The sequence below is a fragment of the Delphinapterus leucas genome, chromosome X, assembly GCF_059928025.1.
Source record: "Delphinapterus leucas isolate spDelLeu-1000000601 "Yukka" chromosome X, BTC_Dleu_Yukka2, whole genome shotgun sequence".
Taxonomy (NCBI): Eukaryota; Metazoa; Chordata; class Mammalia; order Artiodactyla; family Monodontidae; genus Delphinapterus; species Delphinapterus leucas.
The window spans coordinates 6,499,296-6,510,975 of record NC_143150.1 but is presented as its reverse complement, the minus strand read 5'-3'; positions in this window follow the sequence as shown (position 1 = coordinate 6,510,975).

Genomic DNA, 11,680 nt, shown 5'->3' with positions numbered 1-11,680 from the left:
GTCCTAAGTGCTCATCTTTCTCCCCCAGCCTCTAATCCCAGCATGATGCCCCTCGCCATGCACAGCTGACCATCCTCCTTTTTTGCGTAATCACCCTTTCTCTTTTTTGTGCTATATTTAATACACAAGTGAATGTATGTATGTATATGTCTGTATATATACAGATACATAATAAGTTTTATGTTGGGTATAAAGAAAATTGTGATGAACACCCATGTACCCACCCTGAAGCTTAAGAAACAAACATTACAAACACTACTGAAGCTTCCTGTATGCCACCCCACCCTCATTTTGTCCCCTCTGTCCCCACAGTGGCCAACACTACACTACTCTGGGTGTTCTTTTTATCATTTCTATTGCTTCCCGTTATAATTTTATCACATATGTGTGAATACTTGTCAGTGCTTTTGAGCATTATATGCATGGTGTCATACTGCCTGTTTTTCCTTCTGCAAGTTGCTTTTCTCACTCAACATTATGTTTGTGCAATTCATCCATGTCGATGCATGTAGTTCCAGTTCACCCATTCTCATTGACATCGTGTTTCATAAAATAAGTGTAACATGCTTATTTATCCATTCTTCCTTTGATGGCCATTTGGACTCTTATCTCTTCTTTTGGCTGCCAGTGAACACTCTTAAACACATCTCTTCATATTCATGTGCAAAAGTTTATTTAGGTATATACCTAGGAGAGAGTTTTAGGCAACTTTTCAAGAAAATTTTTTTAAATTGTTAAAAAAAAGCAACATCGATTAATACATCCACCAGCATCACACAAACTTCTCTCAGCCCCACATCCTCACCAGAGCTTAGTGTTGTTGGACTTTAAAAGTTTTGCAAATCTGCTGCTGTAAAACTATACCTCATTTGTGGTTCTAATTTGCGTTTCCCTTATTGCTAAAGAGGGTGGGAGTTTTCCGTGTTTACTGACCGTTCATGGTTATTATTTGGTGAAATGCCTGTTAATGTCTTTTGCCTGCTTTTCTGCTGTCTTGTTTGAAGTGACTGTCTTTATCTTTAGTAACACTTGTTGCCGTAAAGTTGATTTTATCTGATATTAATGAGTGATTCCACCTTTCTCTGAGGTCACAGCAGCACAATGTAGCTTTTCCCGCTCTGTTACCCTGTGTTTTAGATATGTCTCTTGTAACTAGCCGATAGTTTTTAAAAAATTCAGACAACAATCTTTATCTTTTAACTGAAGCATTTAGTTCATTTACATTTAATGCAATTAATGACATACTTGAGTTAAAAAAAACTATTGTTTTTATACTTTCAATTAGTCTTGCCTGTTCTATTTAATTTTCCTTGCATTAATTGCTACCTTTCACAGTGCCTCCATCCCCCCACATCTACTTGTTTAGAAGTTATACACCCTATGTTTATTATTTTAATTATGTATTTTACTTCTATTAATTTAGGTTATCATATGCATATCTAACTTACTTATTAAAGCCTAATGACAATGAATAATTTTACCTTTCCCCTGGGGAACGCACAGAACTTCAAACATTTTTACTCCATTCGTCCTCCTCCCAGCTTATACTACCATCAAATATTTTATTTCTATCTGTTTTTTAAGCCCACCGGATGTCATGACTAGTTTAATACAATCAGTGCTCATTACATTTGCCCACACATTTACTATTTCTTTTTTAATACTTCTTTCAGCTCAGACCTTCCATCTGTGATCACTGTCCTTCTGCTCAAAGTATATGTTGTAGAATTTCCTTTAGTGAGGCTCTGCTGGTGGTAAATTCTGTTTTGGCTTTTTTTTTTTTTTTGCGGTACGCGGACCTCTCACTGTTGTGGCCTCTCCCGTTGCGGAGCACAGGTTCCAGACGCACAGGTCCAGTGGCCATGGCTCACGGGCCCAGCCGCTCCGCGGCATGTGGGATCTTCCCGGACCGGGGCACGAACCCGTGTCCCCTAGCATCGGCAGGCGGACTCTCAGCCACTGAGCCACCAGGGAAGCCCCTGTTTTGGCTTATTTTTAAATGTCTTTATTTCCCCTTCATTCTTGTAATATAGTTTTCTGGGTATGGCATTTTTTTAGCATGTTGAAGTTTTTATTACAGTCTCCTCCAGCTTCCATTGTTGGTATTTCTCTGGCTTCTTTAAAGGATTTCTCTTTTTCCTGTGATGTGTCTGGGCATAGATTTCTGATTTTTCCCACTTAGGAGTCGTCGTGCTTCTAGAATCTATGGATTAAGGTTTTTAGTTATGGAAAATTCTCTGCCATTATTTTCTCAAATACTGCCTCTCCTCCATTCTCTCTAGTTTTTCTCTCTGAGTAGAGTTATGTTATGCTAAACCTTTACACACTGCATTCCAGATCTCTTAGCTTCAATTTCATATTTTCTCTGTGCTCCAGTCTAGGTAATTTTTCCAGTCAATATTTTAGTTCACCATTTCTGTCTTCAGCTATATTTAATCTGTAGTTTAAACCACCCATTGAGACAGTATCAGCGGTTGTATTTATTTTTAGTTCTGTTTTTAATTCTCAGATTATTGTGCTCATTGTTGATAGTCTTATTTTCTGTTCATTTTTTTGCTTCTATCTTTTTTTTTTGAAGATTCATATTATTGTATATTCTCTCTTATCAGTAATACCTATAATCCTTAAAGGTTTAACTTTGTTCTTTCTTGTTTCTTCTGAGTCTTGTTCGTGGTAACTTGTTCCTTTGTGTGTTTGGTGATTATTATTGTGTTACTCTTTGACTGTACTTGTTAGTCTGTGCGACTCCTGTAGGTCTGGGTTGAGGACGCTTTATGCATAGATGACTTATGTGCTTTTGCTGGTTAACCGAGGCGCTACTATACTGAAATATCTTCTAGGCTTGGCGTTTCCCAGTCACGATAGTTGAATAAATTCAAATCTCAATTCCTTCTAAAGGAGATCTCTAGAAACAAATTCTTGAGGTAGGGGTGTGGTAGAGGCTATTACTGTTACTGCTATTACCATTGCTGTTACTATTGATTTCTGTTCATCTGCTACTGTGGTGAGGAATGGTTTCCTTGTGGGCTTGCTCTGATGGCTACCAGGTTTTGTTTCGGGGACTGTCTTTCACTGATGATGTACCACCTTCAGGAGGGCCAGATTTAAGCAAGGACCTCAGGTGCATTTTCTCCATTTGCCTAAGTCCAAGGATTCAAGTTCATTTCCAGCTCCCCAAACTCTAGCTTGCTGGCTTATTGTCACCCTGAGCCCTCTTGCCGATTTCTTCCCACTCTGCTCTGGTTTCAGATTTGCTCCTTCTTCTACTTCCCCCTCCTCCTGCCCTCCCCTGCCTCTCTTCATCCCCTACCTCCCCCCTTCCCCCTCCCCTGTCCTCCCCCTACTCCACCCCCTTGGGTTTCCCTTACTTTCCTGTGAGCTCAGCCGAGCATTTGAAAACATATTGTTACAATTCATCCAGCGTTTAGGAGTTTTGAAGTAGGAAGGCTATTTAGAATATCTTATTCACAATATTGCAAGAGCAGAAGTCTACCTTTCTCTTAATTTGCAACTCTCAAATTATAGTGCCTTTTTTCTTGCAAGTTAACACCTCTTCTCCCGTTCTTGACCTTGTCTCTGCCTACCTCCTCTGAAACCTGGTTTTATTATGTCTCTCACAAGTCTATTTCACCTTCAACCTTTCTTCCCCTCTGTATTCAAATACCCTTGGGTCTCCTCCCTCCCAAGATAATCTTCCCACAAATCTGTTACCTCTCAAACTACTATTATCTCCCATTTATTTAATTAATCAGTAAATATTATTATAAATTTGTTATGTACCAGGAACTACACTGGGCTTTAGATGTTGTCACATAAGACAGTTAAGGTCCCTTCCAGAATTGGAACTCAGGTTTGTCCGACTCTGAGGTCTAGAATCTTTCTACTACAGCTCATTTCATGACTTAAGAATGGTCAGATGTATTGATATATTAACTTCAGAAGCAAATATTTAAAGAATACCTACTATGTACCAGGTAATCTTCTAGGGGTTATGATACAACAGGAAGAAAAGGTGAAACATGACCCTCACTCTCATGGAGCTCGTGGTGAGCAGTTAAACAGAGGAGATATACAGGGTACCAGGAAATGATATAATAGAGAGACGTGATCTATTCTGGGGGTCAGAAAAGGCATCCCCAAGAAGTAACAAACTCACAGGGAGTGGTCAACCGTCTCTGCTTATACTTCCTCACTACTGGTTCAGCTTCATCTTGTCGCTAAAATGCTATCTTGAGGATTTGTAATGACCCCCAAATATCTGAATCATGGCTGTTTTCCACATCTCTTTTTTTTTTTTTTTTGATGTGGACCATTTTTAAAGTCTTTATTGAATTTGTTACAATATACATGCCTTGAAGGTAAGGAATGCTTTGTATTTATCTTTTTGTATCCTATAGGCTTGCTACTCAGTGTGGTCCAAGGCCCAGCAGCATTGAGTATGTCACCTGGGTGCTTATTAGGGATGTGCAATCCCGGATCCCACCCCAGAAGTACTGAATCAGAATGTGCATTTAGAGAATCTGTGGGTGATTCTTATGCACATTAAAGCTTGAGAAGAAGCTCTAATAGTGCCTAGAACAGTTTGGCACATAGTGAGTACCTGGTAAATGTTTGCTGACTTGAATTACCCGGAATAGACAGTACAGCAGAATAGATTAGTGCTTTTTCCACCTCCCTCAGGGATGCAGCTCTTCAAATTGCTTCCTGCGTCTTTTTTGCAATAAACAATAGGACTCACTGAGTCAAGACTGAGTCAGAACACAGGATTAGGTGCACTGGGGAGATATCAGAAAGCAGGAACACTTCTCTGGAAGAATTTGAAATCTAACTCAGCCGACGAGACAGGCTCGCTGGGAGGATCATCTGAGTTTGGGGTGACTAGATAATAGCCTGGTTACAGAACAATTCTGCCAAGATATGCAAAGCCCCCCACCACCTGTGGAGGCTGCAGCACAACGAGGAATGTTTCTCTCTCTCCTTCTGGAGTTTTGGGCACCTCTCCTCTTGAACAGTTTGACTTCTTCTTCAGAATCCTAGGAGGGAGATATTGATCAGGAGTATTGCCTGGTACCGTTAGTCGCCCCAGTGTAAGGGACTGCCCTGAATTTGTGCACATCAAGTCAATGAATAGGATTATCTGTCAGACATTTTCTTGTTCCACACTTGATGGTACAATCTATGTACATAGGCCATTCCTGGCTTTCACTGACAGAGAGAAAATGTTCATTTAATCAGTAATTATTTTTAAAACATTTATTTAAACACTTACATTTAAACCATTTCATTCTGAAAAGGGTTTGAGACAGTTTACAACATTAACATCTATGTGACTCATATGTGAGGAAAATAGAAATGGCAAATTTTAGAACCTAAGTCTGTAGAAAGAACAACACTTATACATAGGCATTCTGAATGCATCCATATACGAGGCATAAATATTTTTATAGATGAAAGAATATTTGTGTGGAAATTTAAGTCAAAGTAGGTACTTCAAAACAGTTCATGCTTGTTGCTGGTGTGATCACAGGAAAATACACTTAGGCCCTTCTGCAGCTGGGGCACTTTAATGGGAAAATTTCAGACAGACTGAAACAACCACTTGGAGATTACGCCTGTAGAAGCCATATTCCTTCCTTCATTCACTTACCCGTTCCTCTATCTACCCAAACATGTAGTCAACAAAAATGTATCAAGTACCCAATTACTGGGGCTCCAAATGAGAACAAGTAAGTTTTGGATATCACATACGTGCTTTTTGTTATAAATATGACCAGTAAGAAAGGTGAAAAAATAAGCCAACTAGTTATTTGATGTGCAAACAGCTAAAGTTTGATGTATGAAATGACTGATCTTTTTCTCCTGTTGAGATGATTGGCCTCATACGGTCACCAAGATAACCTTCCTTGGGTTGCTGTTTTTATTGTTACCTTTTAAGATGGCTCCCTTAACTGTTTTTCTCAGTGTCATGGCTCTATCTCAATATTAGCAGAGACATTTCCATCTTTCATTGCCTGATAGCCCCAAGTATCTCCAATTAACTTGTGGAAGGTTGTGACTTTTTTTTTTTTTTTTACCATTTTTCATACCACAGAACTCATTTTCAATGGCTGTGTTTCTTAAATAACCACACGACATTTTTTGAGAGAGGAGATAAGTAGGGCATCAAATAAAGTAACAACAAGATAAGGTGCTGTACTCTAAAAGATTGGAAATTACTCATGTTATCTTTTTAGAGTCAGCTTCCATCCACGATCCTCTCTCTCTCCTTTTTTCTCTGTCAAAAAAATCACAGCCTGACCCCGTCTGTAAACAATGAATATGTTACTCTAAATTCAATAATATTTCAGCTTAGAAAATAATAAGCGATCACTTCTTTGTTGTTAATCACTTGCCCTACTTAATTCATTCATTATATTCTGAAGCTCTGAGATTAAGCCCCCAGGCTGGAGAGCTTCATATGAATCTTTTCTTTTTATCTATTCTAAGTTAGATTAAGTCTAGGTCCTGTTTAATGAGGTGCCACTTGCTAGGTTTTCATGCAGAAAGAATTCCTCCTCCTCAATGGTATGTATATACAAAATAAATTATCATTTAAAAAAAATTTCTGTCTACTGCTTCCTGTAGGAATGGCTCACTATAAGCTCCCTGGGATCTGGGCAGCTGGATTTCTCTGATTTGGATTTTTTCTCCTTTCATGAAAACCATATCTTGTTTTTCATTATATTTCGGGGGTGTGAGATCATGAAGTGATTTCTAGATAGCATTAAGCACCGTGCCGTGATGAACATGGGGAAGGGGGTATGGATATCAGAAATGAGCCAAGTTATGGGACGTCCCATGCTCCAGGCCATTTGTACACTTTTTGGTATAACTTGCTTTAAAATGGGTGCAACTAGTTCATGTTTCTGCCCCGAATCCTCTCATATGTGTGTGTGTGTGTGTGTGTGTGTGTGTGTGTGCATGATTGTAACACAGAGTCCGTAATTGGATTTCCCCTTAAATGCTGCCCTTTGCTGAACATCCCGGCTCCAGACTAAAACTGCACACACGGGAGTGTTTCCAGTGTGTACTGCATTATGTCGAAGACTAGACTCATAAGGCTCTATCATCACAACCGAGAGTCACTCTCCTAGCACAACTGACGTGTTCAGTGCGGCTGCTGAGATAACGGTATTACTTCCCCATGGGCCTGCTTGGCTAGACCGGGACTCAGCAGCCCCATAGTAAGGCTGGAAGTAGTCAGGGGGACAGGAAAAAGGAGACAGAAAACAGAGAGCAAAAGGTCCCATGGGAGGCAACAAGACACCAGTAGTGCCAGCCGTAACCCCAATGGCGCCATTCCCAGACCATTCTAGCCAGCCTGGATCTTCAAGTCTGCTTATTGGGACCAATTAATGTGTTTGGTAAGAGCCCACTAGGGATGAGGCCGGCGGCTTGGGTGATGTTATCATATGGTCCTCTTGGCTTTGTATAAAGGAAAAATCATTTCCACACACTGCTACTGCCACTAATCACCAACTAAGAAAACTAAGACTAAGTGCGAATGGCAGAGTGCAGCTTACTACTGACAGCTGCAAATCAAACCTGAAGCAGGTTATATATGATTAAAGACTATTCTCACAAATAATTGTAAAAGAACACATGGACTTTACCAGGTTTAATATTCGGCTGTTTTACAGTTCTGTCCTAACAATGGCATTCTAGAACAGTGCTTCCTGAACTTTTTCATGCCATGGACCAACTAGACTGTAATAATGTCTGTTCATTCTCCTTGGGTAACCAGAAGAGGCTGTACATGATTGGAAAAGACAGGCCTAGGGGCTCTGGCTGGCCCAGGTCTCCCCCAGCCACCATGAAGACTGAAGGGATCAAAACAGGGCACTGTAACCACTAGTTGGATGAGCTCTGTTCTAGAGCTCTTCAACAAAATGGGGTTCTACCACTTCATTCTGAAATCGATTTTGAAGGGATTACTCTACCAAGCATATTGATCTATTTAACCTTCTGGCGTGTGTGTGTGTGTGTGTGTGTGTGTGTGTGTGTGTGTGTGTGTATTTCTGTGAGTACGTTTTTATTTTTCCGTTAAATCATTCCTCTTTCAAATTTGTACTTCCAAGACTGAGTCAGTCATGAGGTTTATTGCCCCAAGGAAGGAGAGGGTAAAACCTGCCCAAAACAAAGAGGTTGTTGATCAGCTTGAAGTCTCAAAATTGATTATTTTGAGACCATAGAAAGACCACTGTTCTGAAAGCCCCACTCTGTTGAGAGAGAAAATGATTTCCTAAATCCCTTTAGCTCTCATTTAACATATGACAAACTGGTCACAGCTGACTAGATCATGGATGTTTACTAGATTCTTAAAATAGAACTCAGGATATGAGAAAAGAAGTAGAAACTCTGTTCCGTCTGGTCCTGGTGGGTAGGGGAAAGAAGGAGAGGGAAGGAGGGGAAGGAATTCAGGTGCTGGGGTCTTTATTTTCCCTCTCTTTGGGGATGCAGGTTAGAGTAAGGAGGTTATTTGGATCTTTCCAGGTTGATGTGAAGGAGCCTGAAAACACAGGAGGCAGAGGGACAAGGTATACTTGTCATAGTTTTGAGAGGCCTCAGACCTCTTGTCGGAGTCACAGTGCAGCACTGCAAGTTTCCTATACCCGAGTGAGGGAGTGAGGACAGGTTGAGAATGCCTGGAGCTAGAACAAAATTGACTCTGTGAATGAGGACTCAAGTCTGAAGGGGAACGACGATGGACTCTGCTGCTGGCTATGAGCTGGTTGGCCCAAAATGTCAGATGGAACTCACTCTACCTTAGTAGATGTCACCAGTCCAAGGAGCCGAACAGAGTGCTCTGCTGTAGATATCAGCTAGGATCTAGGGGACACTGTATGGACCCCCAGACTCTTTCTTTGCTACTGCTATCATGAGTATGGCAGAAAGGCTCTAAGATGGTCCCCCATGATCCCCAGCTGCTGGTGTTCACAACCTTGTATAATACCCTGCACTTGAGTGTGGGTGGGACCTGTGATTTGCTTCTATCCAACTTGGTAGAATGGGGATGCTGCTCCCATGATAATGTCAAAGATGAAGTGATGCCACTGCTATGATAATGCTATATTACATAAGACTTCATCTTGCAGACTGTCTCTAGTCTCTTATTCTCTGTTGCTGACTTGGAAGAAGCAAGCTGTCATCAATTGTACTGCCCCAAAGAAGTAAATTCTGACAACAGCCTGAATGATCTTGGAAGTGGATCCTTCCCCAGTCGAGCCTCCAGATGAGGAGAAACCTTAGTTGTAGCCTTAAGGAACACCTTAATTGCAGTCTTGTGAGATCCTGAGCAAAGGACCCAGTTAAGCTGTACCCAGACCTCTGACCCACAGAAACAGTGAAATAATGAATGTGTGTTGTTTTAAGCCCCTGAGGTTGTGGCATTTTGTTACACAGTATAGAAAACAAATATGCATAGCATCACATAATCCTCAGCCCCCTTACACACCGTCTTTAAGAGAAGGAGAGGAGGAGAGAATCTAGAAGACCCAAGAGAGACTGAGTTAAGAAGCGACCATTAACATCAGAGGAGACTGGATCAGACTGAGTTTACTCAACTGCAGGAAATTTGTTGGAATATCCAGGAATGTGGGGTGGTTAGAATCATGGGGAAGTTTATAGACTCCAGAGAAATATGGCACTTTTTTGTACATCTGAGTCTAGTGGGGGTAAGTTAGTAATACACACACACACACACACACACTTCAGACACAATATTAACATTATCTTGGAATTTATATCCCAAGTCATTTAGGGGGTTGCCATCCTCCTTGGATTCAGAGTGTTCATGTCTAGGATACCTCTTTACTATAACCTGATGTTAAATAGAGATCAACCTGTGAACATCAAGGAGAATGAAATAGATTAAAGAGCCCCATAAACATCCTGTTTCTTTGAACACAGTTCAATAAAATGAATAAAGCCGAGTATCGATGGCTTTTGTTTGTGAGGTTTGGACTGCTCAGTATAATGTGCCCCCATTTGAGAAATTGTATCTTCATTTGTAAGAAACCTTAAGATATGGAGAGAGCATTAAAATGGCCCCGTTGATTAATTACACTTGGATGGAGTTCAGATTTGTTCATGGCAATGCATCTGGGAAACAGTACCCAGTGACAGAGTTCAGGCATCCTTCGGCAGTCGTGTGGCTCGTGTTGACAGTGTGAAATGAAGGCTTTGCCCTCTGACAGGGAAACCAGAATAGATCACGGGTAGAGTTCAAGAGACTGTTCACTTGGGCGTCCCTCGGCAGACTTGGATTTCTCCAAGAATATAGGCACTGATGGAGTTTTGTTAGATTCTGGCAAAATGAAGGTTGGCACAGTGTTTGGTTTTCCTTCCCAGCTCTGCCAGAGCCAATCATTCCTGAATAGCAACCTCCCTGTCACTTTTCAGCCGGGTCGCACCCTTGTAGGGTGCCAGATTCGATGCCTCCCTGACACCTCGCTTAGTGTGGACAAGATCACTGACTTCCCATCCCATCCCTGTGATACCTGAGGAGAGATTCATCTCCAGACTCCTCAAGTGATGATCCAGCACTCCAGTGAGCCCTGGACTAAGAAAATGTCTCTGGGCAAAGCATTGCCTAGAAGGAAACAAAAGGATGTATTGTTGTCCTTCCAGAAATGGACATGAAGATGAGGTAGAAGGATTCCATTGTGGAGGATGAGGTTTGGCAGTGGCTACACCAGCAGCTGGCAACAACATGGGGTGGCAAGCCATGGGTGCAGCCCGGGGCCTTTAGTACAACAGAGCAAGGGGAGGATAAATCAAGCACCGGGTCGTGTTGTGAGGTTCTTCTCCCTTCTGGTTCGTTTTCAACAAAGTTAAATAATCAACTGCTAAATTTGATTTTTCTCACAGTTGCACACACCACTGGTGCACAGTAGGTACGCCCTGAGTTCTGTTGATTTCCTCAAAAATAGTGCCTTGAAAGAGAAAATGGTCCTGTTGAGACAGTGTGATGGTAAGAAGGAGCTTCCTTTAACACATTTGAAGTGCGATGGATTGATTTATTTTTTACATGAAAAGGTTTAAGTTAGGGAGGGTAGGCATGAAGGTAGGGAAAGGAGAATTCCTTATATCTATGTGTCTGTGTCCATGTCCGTGTCCGTGTGTGTGTGTGTGTGTGTGTGTGCGCGCGCGTGTGCGTGTGCACGTGCGCGTGCGCGTGTCTGTTCTTAAAACAGCTACACTGGTTCGGCTATTGCCCCATTCATATATTATCCTTCCTAGAGCTGAAGCAATCTGTTTGTTCAGGAGGAATAGCAAAGGCTTTGCATCACTCTGCATCTGGGTACTGTATTGGCGGCGCTGTGCAGGAGGCCTGCTTCCCACTGACTTCTTCAGAGAAAAGAACAGTAACATTTCAGCTCCACAGTGGGCTGTTATCAAATATTTTGAACTGTAATCTTGTAATTACTATTAATGTTGCATTAAAAGATTATTTAATGAAGGAGATCATGCCGGGAACAAGCGTTATAATGGCTCCAAGCTGCCTGCCTTTCACATGCCTGGAAGAATTCCCTGCTCTTGTGGAAAGCGAAGACGAGCCAGTCCTAAACAATAGGCTTCATACTAAATGTGTTAAGACCTGTGGTGCTTTTGGCAAACACACACACACACACACACACAC